This window comes from Musca autumnalis, unplaced genomic scaffold (genome assembly GCF_047663935.1).
Source record: "Musca autumnalis isolate F117 unplaced genomic scaffold, ASM4766393v1 scaffold_3, whole genome shotgun sequence".
Classification (NCBI taxonomy): domain Eukaryota; kingdom Metazoa; phylum Arthropoda; class Insecta; order Diptera; family Muscidae; genus Musca; species Musca autumnalis.
In genome coordinates this window covers 137,753,129-137,766,336 of record NW_027411866.1, presented here as the reverse complement: position 1 = coordinate 137,766,336, position 13,208 = coordinate 137,753,129, and the positions used below count along the sequence as shown (strand labels likewise).

The 13,208-nt window shown below is 35.0% G+C and overlaps 1 protein-coding gene across 2 annotated transcripts in view; it reads right to left on the bottom strand.

The window, feature by feature from the left end:
- kek4 (kekkon 4) overlaps positions 1-13,208 on the bottom strand; it is a 285,350-nt gene that overhangs the window by 86,626 nt on the left and 185,516 nt on the right. For both annotated transcript variants that reach the window (XM_073974539.1, XM_073974540.1), the window contains one exon: positions 8,991-9,073. The gene's annotated coding sequence lies outside the window, so the exon portion shown is untranslated. The remainder of the gene's footprint in view (positions 1-8,990; positions 9,074-13,208) is intronic.

Below are 13,208 nucleotides of genomic sequence, written 5' to 3'. Positions count from 1 at the left end.
GATTTTTTATACTCACACAAGCGCAATGTATAATCTGCAAATGTGTGTTTTTGGTCATCGATGAATTACAATTTTTGTGAAGGTTAACCCACTTAGCGCCAAATTTTTTTCCAAGAAATCTTAAAGTTTTATTTGAAAATGATAATTTTGAGATTTTTTAAGCATTAAAAAAAAACTTTTTAAAATTTAAACAACCTGTTTTACTATGTCGAAAGAAAATTATTGCGAACGAAAAACACTTAAACTTTGGTTTTCATGGTAATATTGGCTTTGTGTTTGCTTCCAAACAACTAAAAATATTGAAAATCATACACGAGTTAAGTAGTTTTTCTTTAGTTTTTATTTTCGTTCGAGATAGTGAAATAGACTGAAAATTTTATTTGTTTATTTTTTATTCTTGCCCTTGAGATTTTTGAAGCATTTTACGTTTTAGTGAAAAAGAACTTTTTTCACTAAAACGTAAAGTTCTCCTGCACATATAGTATATATTGCTTTTAAAAGTGCAGAAGGGTAATATAGGTGCATTCTTACAAGACAATCCCTTGTTTTTGAATAAGAAAATACTCTTACTACATTCCTAACAAATCACAGCCTTGATATGAATATTACATTTATGACTAAATATATATCGCATATTTATTTTTTTTCATCAATATTCAAAAATTACAAAAAATTCGATTTTTGAATTCCTTGCGTTTTAGGCCAAATGCTTGAAAATGTATTGGCCAAATTAAGCTTAATAACATGGAATGAAAGATAGCAGACAAAACTATAAAAAATACAAAAAAACACAAAAATTTACGAAAATATCTGAGTTTTACATAAATTTTTGCAACCATTTTTGTGGCGTTTAAACGACCAGTGGCTTTATGTGGGTTAAACTGATTACAGATGTACTATGTACATAATGAAACTATGCTATTCAGTACACTCTAATATATCTATTTTTTTAAACAAAAAATCACTTTCATTCCAGTTTTTTTGTTTGTATATTTTCTTTTTAATGGTGTACTGACATACCTCGGAGCTATCTACGAGTACAACAAACCAAAGATAGAAAACTCTTCTCAGTCACTGGCACTAATTCAATTCAAACCACTCCTTCTAGGGTAACCACATACCAAACATAGCATCAACAACCTGAAGAAACCACTACAGTTGTTTACCCTTGCCTTCCCTTTTCATCCAGTGTCATTTTTTCCCACTATGATGTATACGATATTAAAAAAGTATATGTAGAATGGGGGAAAATTACATTGTAATATTTGATATGTGACATTGTACTACATATACACGAGTGCCTTCAAGTATCGTAGTGGTTGTGCACATCTATGCCACATGCTTTTCTTTATGTTATTTCATATCATAGTCGTCATCATCATCATCTCCTTCTCGTATTCCCTTTACTCTTGTCATTCTTCTTCTTAGGGAATAAGATTTATTTTTCTATTTTGAGTGTTGAAGACTGTAGAAGAAACATGTTAGTTTAACTTTGTAGTACCACAATGTCAAATGCCTTAAATGTGGATTGAAAATGTTTGCAGAGATAATATGCAACAAACTATATCTTAAATGAGTGAGTAGCCGTATGGAAAGAAATAATAATACTGAATGGCCACATAATTCAATGTAATGTAGCTAAAACTTGGCAGTTGGTCTACCCTAGTGTTTGAAAACTTTCTAGCAGAAAATTTCTCAGAATGGATCACGTTTTATAATAGAAATGTTACCGGCCGATTTTCGGTATTTTTAATGTTTTAGCCACATTATACGTTCGTAAGTTGTCATTATTCTGGTAGGAAATTGCTGAAATAGGTCTACGTCTTACTAGTATACCAAGAGAACGGTCCAACCATATAACATTATTTTTTCCATATGGCAGCGATGAGAACTTTTTGGATTTTACATCTAATTGCAAACCCTAGCGCTCCACCGAAATTCAGCTTTCTGGTCGCTTGTGTTATTTCCCCCTTATAGACACTTACATTTTGAGTCGGCTGTTACGAATGTTGATGCTTTCAATGTCCCATGCAGAAGAAAAAATCGACTAAAATAAATTCTGGACTGTATATTTAGTGTTATATAATTTTTTGTTTCATTACCAAATTGAATATTTCATTCAGATATTATTAAACAGATCTCCTTATTATATTTCCATGAGAGAGTGAATGCCTACTTCCTGCAAACAAAGTGCTACCTTCTTCCTTACATAAAGTTCCGTAAGAGATAACGAATGGAGTGAGTTTACATCAACTCCTACACTTACCATTACATATGTATATTGAGATGTATTCCCACATATACATACATTAGGGTAATGAACTTTCGGCTTATTTTCTGAAAAAAAAATATTTCGTTTTGCAGGAGTGCATGAATTTTTTTCTTTGATTCTTTCAATTAAAGAAAATTAGTGAGAAACAAAAGGATATGCCATTTGTATATTCTCCAGCTTTTCCGATAGTAATGCTTTAAAATAATCATTTGCGACCCTATAACCCTATGGGACATGTTGCCAAATTTTTCATATTCCATTTCCAAAAATTTAATTGTTCTTTTCGCGCTATAACAACGATTTTTGGTAAATAGGTTAAGAAAACAATTTCCCATTACGAAACCGCTCGCGCGCCTTTGTGTTTTGCTAAAGAGACCAAAATTATAAAGATTGGTATCACAGATTGGATGTTATAGCCAAACATAACGCATATGTGGGTCAAAAAATAAGAGAGAGATCACAACACTACTCAACAAAAACTATCAACAAATGTCCATGTTTAATTATAGCCCCCATGTAACGGTACCTCCCGATTTTCGGTATTTTGGTGACTTTAGCTATAATTTCTAACTGAACTAACTGTAATATGACATTTTAGGTTATTAGAGGTCACACTCGGACCACTACCTTGTTGCAGCAAAGGAACGTACCAGATTAAACGTAGCAAACAAAGTGCGAACAGACACAACACGGAAGTTGGACATCGGTAAGCTGCAATCACAACAGATAGCCACTGCATATCCCACTCAACTGGCCCAACTGCTTAATCAAAGCACTCCTCGTCCCGATAACATATCAGGAGAATGGCAAAACATTGCCCACTCCATGCAAACAGCCGCAAAATCAGTACTTGGATACCAGAGACCTCCACCAAGGAATCCATGGTATGACCAAAAGTGTCGTGCTGCTACCGAAGAGAAAAATGCTGCATATAGGGCTACTTTACAACGCGTAGCGCACGAGAGAGGTATCGGGAGAAAAGGAGAGAGGAGAAACGTTTTTTCCGCAGGAAAAAGAAGGAGATGGAAAAGCGGGAGTATGAAAAAATCGAGATGTACAGGAACCAGAATGAAGTCTGAAAATTCTACCAAAGAGTGAAACATCAAACTGATGGCTTTGGTACAGGCACATCCTCCTGTAGAGACCAGCAGGGTAATTTGGTAACTGATACATATAGTGTGCTCAGGATATGGAAAGAACATTTTTCAAAACTGTTGGTATCCAATAGCAGCGAAGATTGTATGCTCTAACTATAGGGGCATAAGTCTACTCCCTATTGCCTACAAGATTGTGTCAGGGATATTGTGCGAACGACTAAAGCCTATGGTCAACGAGGTAATTGGTGTGTTTGAGAGAAAAATTCTTCGAAAGACCGCGGACCAATCTGCGTTGACGGTGAATATCGACGTCGCATGAACCGCGAGCTGTATCTGCTATACAACGACATCAATATAGTTAAACGTATAGAGATGCAGCGATTGCGTTGGCTAGGCCATATCATAACAATGAACCCGCTAAAAAGGCGTATAAATACGAACCGCTTGGCGGTGCACGCAGAATTGACAGGCCATGGAATAGATGGCGCAAACAAGAGATGAGAAGGCGCGGTATTCTAGAGTGCGAAGCAACAAATAGAGAGAATTGGAGATCTTTTCTTAGTTCGGCCTATGGAACAAATGTTCTATAATGGGCCAGCTAAGTAAGTAAGAGGTCACAACACTTCTTTACCGCCCGATTTTCGGTATTTTGAGGATTTTAGTAACAATTGTTATGCAAAATAACTGTAATTTGACATTTAATGTTCTTAGGCGTCGCAGCACTTTTTCACCAAAGATTGTCAACATAGACCAGCGTTTTGATATAAGCCTCATAAGACGGTACCTCCCTATTTTCGGTGTATTGAGGGTTTAACTAAAATTTTTAGCCGAACTAGCTGTAAATTGACATTTGGGGTTCTCCACCAAAAACTCTCAACATAGGTCCATGTTTATGTATGGTCCACATATAACGGTACGTTTTGATTTTCGGTATTTTGAGGATTTTATCTACAATTTTAACGGAAATAGCTGTAATTTGATATTTGAGGTATTCAGGGGTCACAACATTTCTTCACAAAAAATTGTCAACACAGGCCCACGTTTAGGTGTAGCCTCCATATAACGGTACCTCCTGATTTTCAGTATATTGAGGATTTTAGGTACATTTTTTGAGTGAACTAACCGTAACTTGACATTTAAGGTTCTTGGTTGCCACAACACTTCTTCAGCAAAAATTGTCGTAATAGGGTCATATTTTTGTGTAGCCCCCATATAATAGATCCTGCCGATTTTTGGTATTTTTTGGATTTTTTACCAAATTACCTGTTATTTGACGTTTGAGATACCCAGTGGTTACAAAACTTTTCCATCAAAAATTGTCAAAATAGGTCCATGGCTATAGGCTATACCACAAGCCCCCATATAACCATACCTCCCGATTTTAGGTATTTTGAGGGTTTTAACAAAATTTTTTGCAAAACTACCTGGTCAAAAATACTTCTGCATGAAAAATTGTCAACATCGGCCCACGTTTTGTACAGCCTCATATAAAGGTACCTCCTGATGTTCGGTACTTTGCGGGTTTTAGCTACATTTTTTACCAAACTGTCCGTAATTTACTAATGCACAGTGGATCCACCCATTGGCCAAAAATAAAAACATGAATGTCAAAAAACATTAATCTGGCAACTCCATTTTGAAAATATATTAATTTTTGTTTCATTCGAACGCGATCTTCTTAAGAATAGCTTAAAGAGTCGGAATATTTGACTAATATTTTTTGTTGTGAGTACAACCTGTATTTTAAGTGCACGTAAATATATTCAAAATATCGCGAAACTAATACGTATAGCCAAATATTATAGTGGATTTTGAAGGAGGAGGTTAAAGCTTAATTTTCATTAAAAAATAGTTTTTAGCGTGTTGTGGAATTCTAGTTAGCTGCATATATTCTTAGTGTATTTTGTAATGCCAATTCGATCATATACATACATTTGACCAAAGGTTTGCACACCAGTGCCCACCTCGGGAATAATTTTCCAAATTAGGTCATGGGTTTAAGATTATTCTGTATTAAAATCAGCTGTCATCTAGTGCCAGACTATAAATGGTGCGTCACTGACTAAAACTGCCCTAGAATAGGATTTCTACGGATATATTAGCGTGGAAAGATGAAGAAATCGTCTTCCAAATTTGTCTTACGGTGGCGGTACGTGCCTTCCCGGAAGAACGCTATAAGATCTATATTAAAAAATTTACCAATTTTCAGGCAAACATTTTGGTTTTTTAATCCGCTAAATTGGTTGGATTTTATGTTGTTTTGGAGATTGTTTTGTTTTCCCAAGGCTATTTTTGCATCATAAGATAATCGAGACATTTGTTCATGTCATTTTGTATTAACAGCATAAAACAATTCTTACCATATACCCCCTCCAGAGGGGAAATGGGGGAGAATGCTACCCTCGTGGTTTCTTAAAACACTCTTCGCAGCAGCACAAAGCTATAACCGGCACATTGGCTTCATTTTTACACTCTAAATAGTTTTGGCCACTTTCTCCATACAAGTGGATCCACTGTGGAATGGTTACATCTACACCAAAAATTGTCTATGTCTACTTTTGAGAAGTTTGGGTCAATAGTTTGACCGATTTACCAATTGATTTTAATTTGACGTTTAATATTCACAGCTCCACAAAAAATTGTCTATATAGGCTCATGTTTTTGTATAGGTTTTTACTCCTGGAAAATTTTTCGGATTCTAAAACTACATTGTAACTACATAGATGAGAAAATTCTATACAAAATTGTCCTTTATGATATTTTCGTAGTTTTTACCATTTTTGAGATATAGAAGTTGAAATTGGAACAACGGGACCTTATAAAACAAAGTCATGACAAATTCTAGACGGATTGGCTATATTTAGGCGCATATCCGGAATACAGGTATTTTCATAGTTTTGCCTTATCTTCGACTTATATTAGCTGAAAATGTTCACTTAGGACTGTTAATGGACGAACATCTCCCTTGATGCCCTCTTTAATGACAATTTTTGTCGATTTCCGACTCCCATCAAACTTTGAACTTTGACCTCCATTATTTTTTTAAGAAATCCATCCAGTGATTTTTTCCTGTTTTTGGATTTTTCTCATCTATAAACATTGCTGTTTCAGAATCAGCAAAAAACTTCACAGATGTAAGCGGTTTTCATTTAAAGTTAGTTTAGGCTCACCGTATATGACATTGTTTTATAAGGAGGCAATACAGTTAGTGCATTGTCCCGATTTCAACTTCTATATCTGTTGGGTACCTGGAGGAGTGGACCGACAGTGCCAATCTTCAAACTTAAGCTTAGTTTGGACTAATTATTACGAAGCCCAAACTTTGGACGAAATCAGCTGATCCGTTCGAGAGATATCGCACGCATAGTGCCATAGGGATTTTTATAGCTTTCGGGCTATTTTATCAGGAAGTATGGACTTGCCCCTGAAAAAACTTGCACCGTCGTCGTGGGGGCAGCGAATACAAGTTGTTACAACAAAGATAAAAGCGTTTCGAAAGCAGGCCTTAAACTGTATATTTCCGAAATTGTGTGTGGTTGGTACGTGAAGGAGTTGACATACGAGGGCGGTTCGGAAACTTCTTAGCCTATCAATGAAAGAGAATAATTAGTTTTTCAAAAATATTTTTATTTTTGATTATAATCTCCTGAAACTTCAATACACTTAGTCCAACGCTTTTCTAGCAATTCTATCCCTTGATTAAAATAGTTTTCCTCAAGGTCTTGAAAATAGTGGTTTACAACTGTAACTGCATCTTCATTTGAGGTAAAACGCTTGCAAGCAAGGAATTTTTTAAGATTTGGGAACAAGTAAAAGTCACTGGGAGCTAAATCAGGATAATAAGATGGGTGGTCAAGCAACTCGTACTTTAATTCGTTGATTTTAGCCATTGTTAAAACACTCTGGTGCGCTGGTTCGTTGTCTTGATGAAAAATTATTTTTTTTTTGTGTTGTAAGCCAGGACGTTTTTCTCGAATTTGTACATTTAATTGATCCAAAAAGTTGCAATAGTACTCTGAATTTATTGTTTTACCCTTTTGCAGATAGTCAATCAATAAAATACCTTTGAAGTCCCAAAAAACCGTTGCCATAACCTTACCAGCCGTATATAGTATATAGTCGTATATAGTCCATATTCAAGCCTGATCGATGTCTCGTCGAAATATTATGATATTTTCGAACTTTTGTGGTAGAGGTACCTAAAGGAATGGACCGATATGGCTCACCTACGAACTTAAACTAAGTTCAGACAAAATATTACGATGGCCAAATTGTAGACCGAATCGGCAGATCGGTTCGAGGGTTATATTGCGCTCCAACCACTACAAACTGTCGGGCTATTTTCTCAGGAAGTGTGGACTTGCCCCTGATGAAACTTGTGCCGTCGTATGGGGGGCAGTGAATACAAGTTGTTGTAACCAAAATCAAAGCGATTCGAGAGCAGGTCCTAATCTGAACTTATCCGAAATTTTGTGTGGGAGGTACCCGAAGGAGTGGACCGATTGAGTCCAAATTTGAACCTCATCTAAGTCTGCTAGAAGTTTCACGATGTTCAAAGTTTGAATCAAATGGGTTCCTCCCTTCAACTTCCCCCACAAGAGTTCCCCCACATTTTCGAACTTTTGTGGGGGAAGTACCGGAAGGAGTGGACCGATATAGCCAATCTTCGAACATAAACTAAGTTTGAAAAAAATATTACAAAAGCCTAATAAAAAGCCCATACTTGGGGTCTAAAACCATTATTTCGATGGGGCACATTTTGCCCGTATATACCCTCGTTAGCATAAACGCTGAGGGTATAAAAAAATGAGAGTGCTATCAAAGTAATGCAAGACTTATACAACCCCTGCAGCAAGCAGGACAACCTCTCACTGAGATGCACCCTCAACAATGACAACATGAGTAGTTATGTTTCTTGTGTGTTTGATGATCCTATGTAATGTTACATATATGTGGCTTTAAAAAATTGTACAAAAATTCTGATATATACAAATTTTCAAATGACTTTGTGTATGAGTTTTTTTCTAATCACCTTATATGTAGAATTTTATGTAATCTTAAAGCACTCTTCCTATCTTCAATAAAAATTCATCAAAATATCATACATGGCTTTAAAGTTGTAAAAAAGTCATCACCCTAATATATGTACCGACGTACATAAAATAAAACAGGTCTGCGAAAAGAATAGTTTCTGTTCCTTCCTAAAACTTAACACGAGTTAAATACAACATACATACATACATACATACATACATTCATTCCTATCTTGAATAAACAAAAATTGTGATTTATGGTTGTCAACAGTGTGATATCCACTCGAAACAAATAGCCTTGGTATTTAATCTCTATTTTAGCACAAACACACAATTCCCCTCCACAAAATAATGAACAAAATTATACAATATTTAATTAAAATTTCATGGATACGGTATGTTATGATGTTCTGTATTGCAAAAATTTGGGGGGTATGTGTTTTGGAAAATTTTCGGAAGAAGTAACTGAATCTCTACGAGGTCTGTTTAAATGTTAAGTATCTTATATAACACATATATAAAATAAACAATAAGCATATAGATATTCACAATTGCAAAAAGCTCTAACAAATAATACCATGTACTTACCAAACAATAAATTTGTTCATAAGAATTCACGTTGATTCCTACTGAAGCCTGGTTGTGAAATTTTCCATCACAACCAAAATTATCTAAAAAGAAAACAATAATATAATTAATAATATAATACTCGTAACATAGTAAGAGTTGCTTAAGAATAAATACATATAATTATAGTATAAATGAAGTTCAATGATTATGGCATATAGGTAAACTGATTATGACATATGATAGCTTCATAAGAAAATTAGTAAACACGATGGCATTGTTTGTGTAACTAACATGGTCAAAAGGAACTTATTTCTTATCACACATGGCAAATAGGAAGGCCGCAACAGAAAGGTTGCCAGTAGAACTGAGTTCGGCGACCACAAGATTGATCTGCAGATTAGTACAATTGAAGCAAACAAATATTTGTTGTGTGTTTAATACAAAAAAAATAGACATAACGGTACGTGTCAACTATACATAGATAAAGACCTGTATGTACAAAAGCATTGAAAGGGTATAATTAGTCGCTTTTGCAAAAAATTACGTAAAATCTCAGCATACTCTCCGTAATAAATGCAACCACGCCATGAAGTTTGGATTGGAGTTTGATTCCAATCAATATAGACACCTACAGACTCAACTGACAATCGTAAAATATTAAGCGGGAGAAATGGACCAAAATCCAAATTTTGATAGTGGTGAAAAATTGGAACAATATGCCTACAAGCTTGCATTTAACTTTTGAATTCCTATTTTTCTGTGATTGATTACAGAAATAATATAATTCCAAATATAAGAAAATAAATCCGTGTGATAAATCTGTTTTACGAGAATTTCTTCACAGGAAAATTGTAAAATTATCTTTACGTTTTATTGCCACAGATAACGTTGAATAGCCGACATCAGTTAGTAAACCACAATGTACTTTTTGTCTTGAGGCAAAACCTAGAAAGGGTGAAAAGAAGAATGTTGTCGATGGATAGAAAAAATCGAGTATTTTATAACAAGTAAAAAACCGTAAAGTTCGACCAGACTCCACTACAAAATACACTGTGCAGCAGCATTTTTGGGAGGTGGAAAATTTCTTTTGGAGATGAAAGCCCTTGATGGGTATACTGAGAAACCAAAAGGAAATTTTCGCCATAGGTCAAGTTTCTGAAATATCGCGCGATGAAGTTTTTGATTTTTTCCCTATAATACTTGGGAAAAGAACTCCATATCTCTGTTTGGCGTTGTTGTAGCTTCATTTTGAGGTGAGGGGATTTGGCTGAAGACAAATCTGTAGACATAACCACTGGTTATTGCTTATTTAGACATCTGGGGTGCTTCTGAAATATTTACCACAAATAGCTATTGTAATTGTGAACACGTTAATAAGGACAGTTATGCCGTAGGTCAAACTTCTGAGTTATGGCGTTAGGTTTTTTGTCACATTGGTATGTATAGTTTGTCAAGTAAGAATTCATTTCGCTATAACTCAGAAGTTTGACCTACGGCATAACTGTCCTTCCGAGTTCGTAATATTATCTTCATCGACTTTCATCGCCAAAAAGAATTGTTCGACCCCCAGCCTTTGATCTCCATATTTGCGTGTACTGACATTTTTCCTTAAAAACGGTTTAAGAAAACGGTTTTTTGTTCTAGAACTGCAACTAACAAAGTTTTCAGAAGCGAATTAATTTAAATTGATTGACAACTCTACAGACCCAAACGCCAAGAAACCCTAGTTGTGTTTTGTTGTGTCAGATCCAGCTCGGGTTTTATAGCCCCATCTAAACATGGTTAAATATTGAGTTTTTAAAGAAATTCTGGGCTATATCTCTGAAACCAATGCGAATCTTCTTCTGACCTCTGAAGCAAATTTGTAGATAAGGACAAGAAAACAATATTTGGAGAAATAATGAACTCGAAAAACTACATTTATTGCCTCAAATTTCAAAATATATGCAAAAATACCACAATTTTTATACATTTCGCACCGTTTCTCCAAAACCGTTATATTTTTCTGAATATTTTCTTTTGGAAAAATATTCCCTGGAATGTAATACACAACTATTCAGAACATGTCATTGTTGCAAAATGCCTCTGTCCCGTTGTTTTCAGTACATTTCTCAACGACGATTTAATAAAAATGTCAATAATGTAGTGAAATCTGAAATGCGAGAATAAACTGTTGGTGTGAACTGTGTTTAAAATACTTGTTGAAAAGGATATGATGCAAACTACCGCTGAAACAACATGAAGTAAGCATTTTAGAGTTTCAGAATGTTCTAAAGAATTGTTGAGAACTTTATTTGGAAGATTTTTGCAAAAGGTTACTTGCTTCAACTCCCAATAGTTTAGCCGATACTGACCAGAATTTCAGCAATTATGTAAAATTTTCTATATTTTATAGATTTTGATGCCCTAGATGGAGTTTTTCTTATGTGGTTTCTTCAAAAGATAAGTTCTACTAGTTTATGGCTACAATATTGCTAAAGACAGCAAGGCCAAATTCCTATTCGTTTCTGAGATAAACGCCCGATAAATGCAAAAAAGTGTAGATTTAGCCCGGTTTAGATGAGGCCATAAAATCCGAACTGGATATGACAGGACAAAACCCAACTAGGGTTTTTGTAGTCTAAATATGTACATTCAAAAAATTAATACTAGAAGTTGTTTGCATTTTCGGTGTTGCATAGTGTATTTCAGAAGCACCCCAGATGTCTACATAAGCAATAACCAATGGTTATGTCTACATACCAATAAATAACCAATGACGAATATACAGAAAAACAAAACATAATGTATTTCTGAACCAAAACCGATTAAATGTCAAAAAGGACAATGAAAACGGGAAAAAATCGGTTAGTTGTCAAAGAGAACCGTTCCTAAAATCTCCTGAGCAACATTTTCGTAGATAATTTGGATGCTGAAAAATCTCATCTTGTGGTACTTTCACTGCGGTTCAAGAAATAAAGGACGAAAAGGACATGAAAGGAATTGAGTTAGAAGAATGAAATTTTCTACAAAAAGATTCGCCAATCGATTTGGCTTAAGACATTGTCACCTCAAAATGAAGCTACAACAACGCCAAACAGAGATATGGAGCTCTTTTCCCAAGTATTATAGGGAAAAAATCAAAAACTTCATAGCGCGATATCTCAGAAACTGAATGGTTTTCACATTCAAAAGAAATTTTCCACCCCCAGACTTTGAGTTCCATTTTGTGTCACAGTGATATTCACAACTAAAATAAAATAATTGATTTCCTTTCCAGTTAACAATTTTAGGTGTAGAAGTTTTTCGACCATGTTCCTTCGGGGATGTTGTGGAAATATATGTATGTGTGTATGATCGGACATGTTTTATATTATTTTCATTATTTCGTAATGGACAGATGGACGATTTTGGATACATAGGCATACATATTTCTTAAAATAATTAAATATTTTTATTAAGAAATAATCAAGTAAAAAAAGAACCAGTCGGCTTTGCTGACAGAGATATACCCTCAGCCTGTGTGGAGTGAAATACTTTTTCTCCAAAAAAAAAAAAAAGAAAACATGTATTTATTGGCGTTTCCAAAATTTTGGGCGTATGAACCAACAAAAATATGGATTGGATTAAAGCTCAGAAATTTGCGGAAGGTATCGATAGATACTTGCCTACAAAAAACATAATATCGCTGTAAACAGGACCAATAGGAAAACCTTTGGTACAAATTTCCAAAGGATCTTCGGAGAGACCTTAACCACACGAAAATGTTGAACATTTGTGTGAGTGATACCCCAAGGATTGTGCCTATATGGTCCACATTTGAACATAAACTAAGTTTGGACAAAATATTTAGAGATCCAATGTTTGGACCAAATCGGTTGTTGCGTTTATGAGATATTGCACGTACCATTTTAGCGAATATTTTAGAACTTTTGTGGGGAAGGTACCGGAAGTAGTGGGCCTATAATCGTCACCTTCGAATTTCATCTAACATTCGAAGAAATATTACGATATTCAAAGTGTGGATGGACCCAGTATTCGGTTAGAGCTCTCCAGCAACTACATATGGTGGTATAGGGGTTTTTACAAGTTTCTGGCTGTTTTTTAAAAAGTAAGGACTTGCTCCTTAAAAAACTTTTACAGTCGTAATTGAGGCAGCGAATGCAAGTTGCTTCAACATAAATCAAAGTGATTCGAGAACAGGTCTTAAAGTGAATTTGTGTGGGAGGTACCAGAAGGAGTGAAGAAATATAGTCC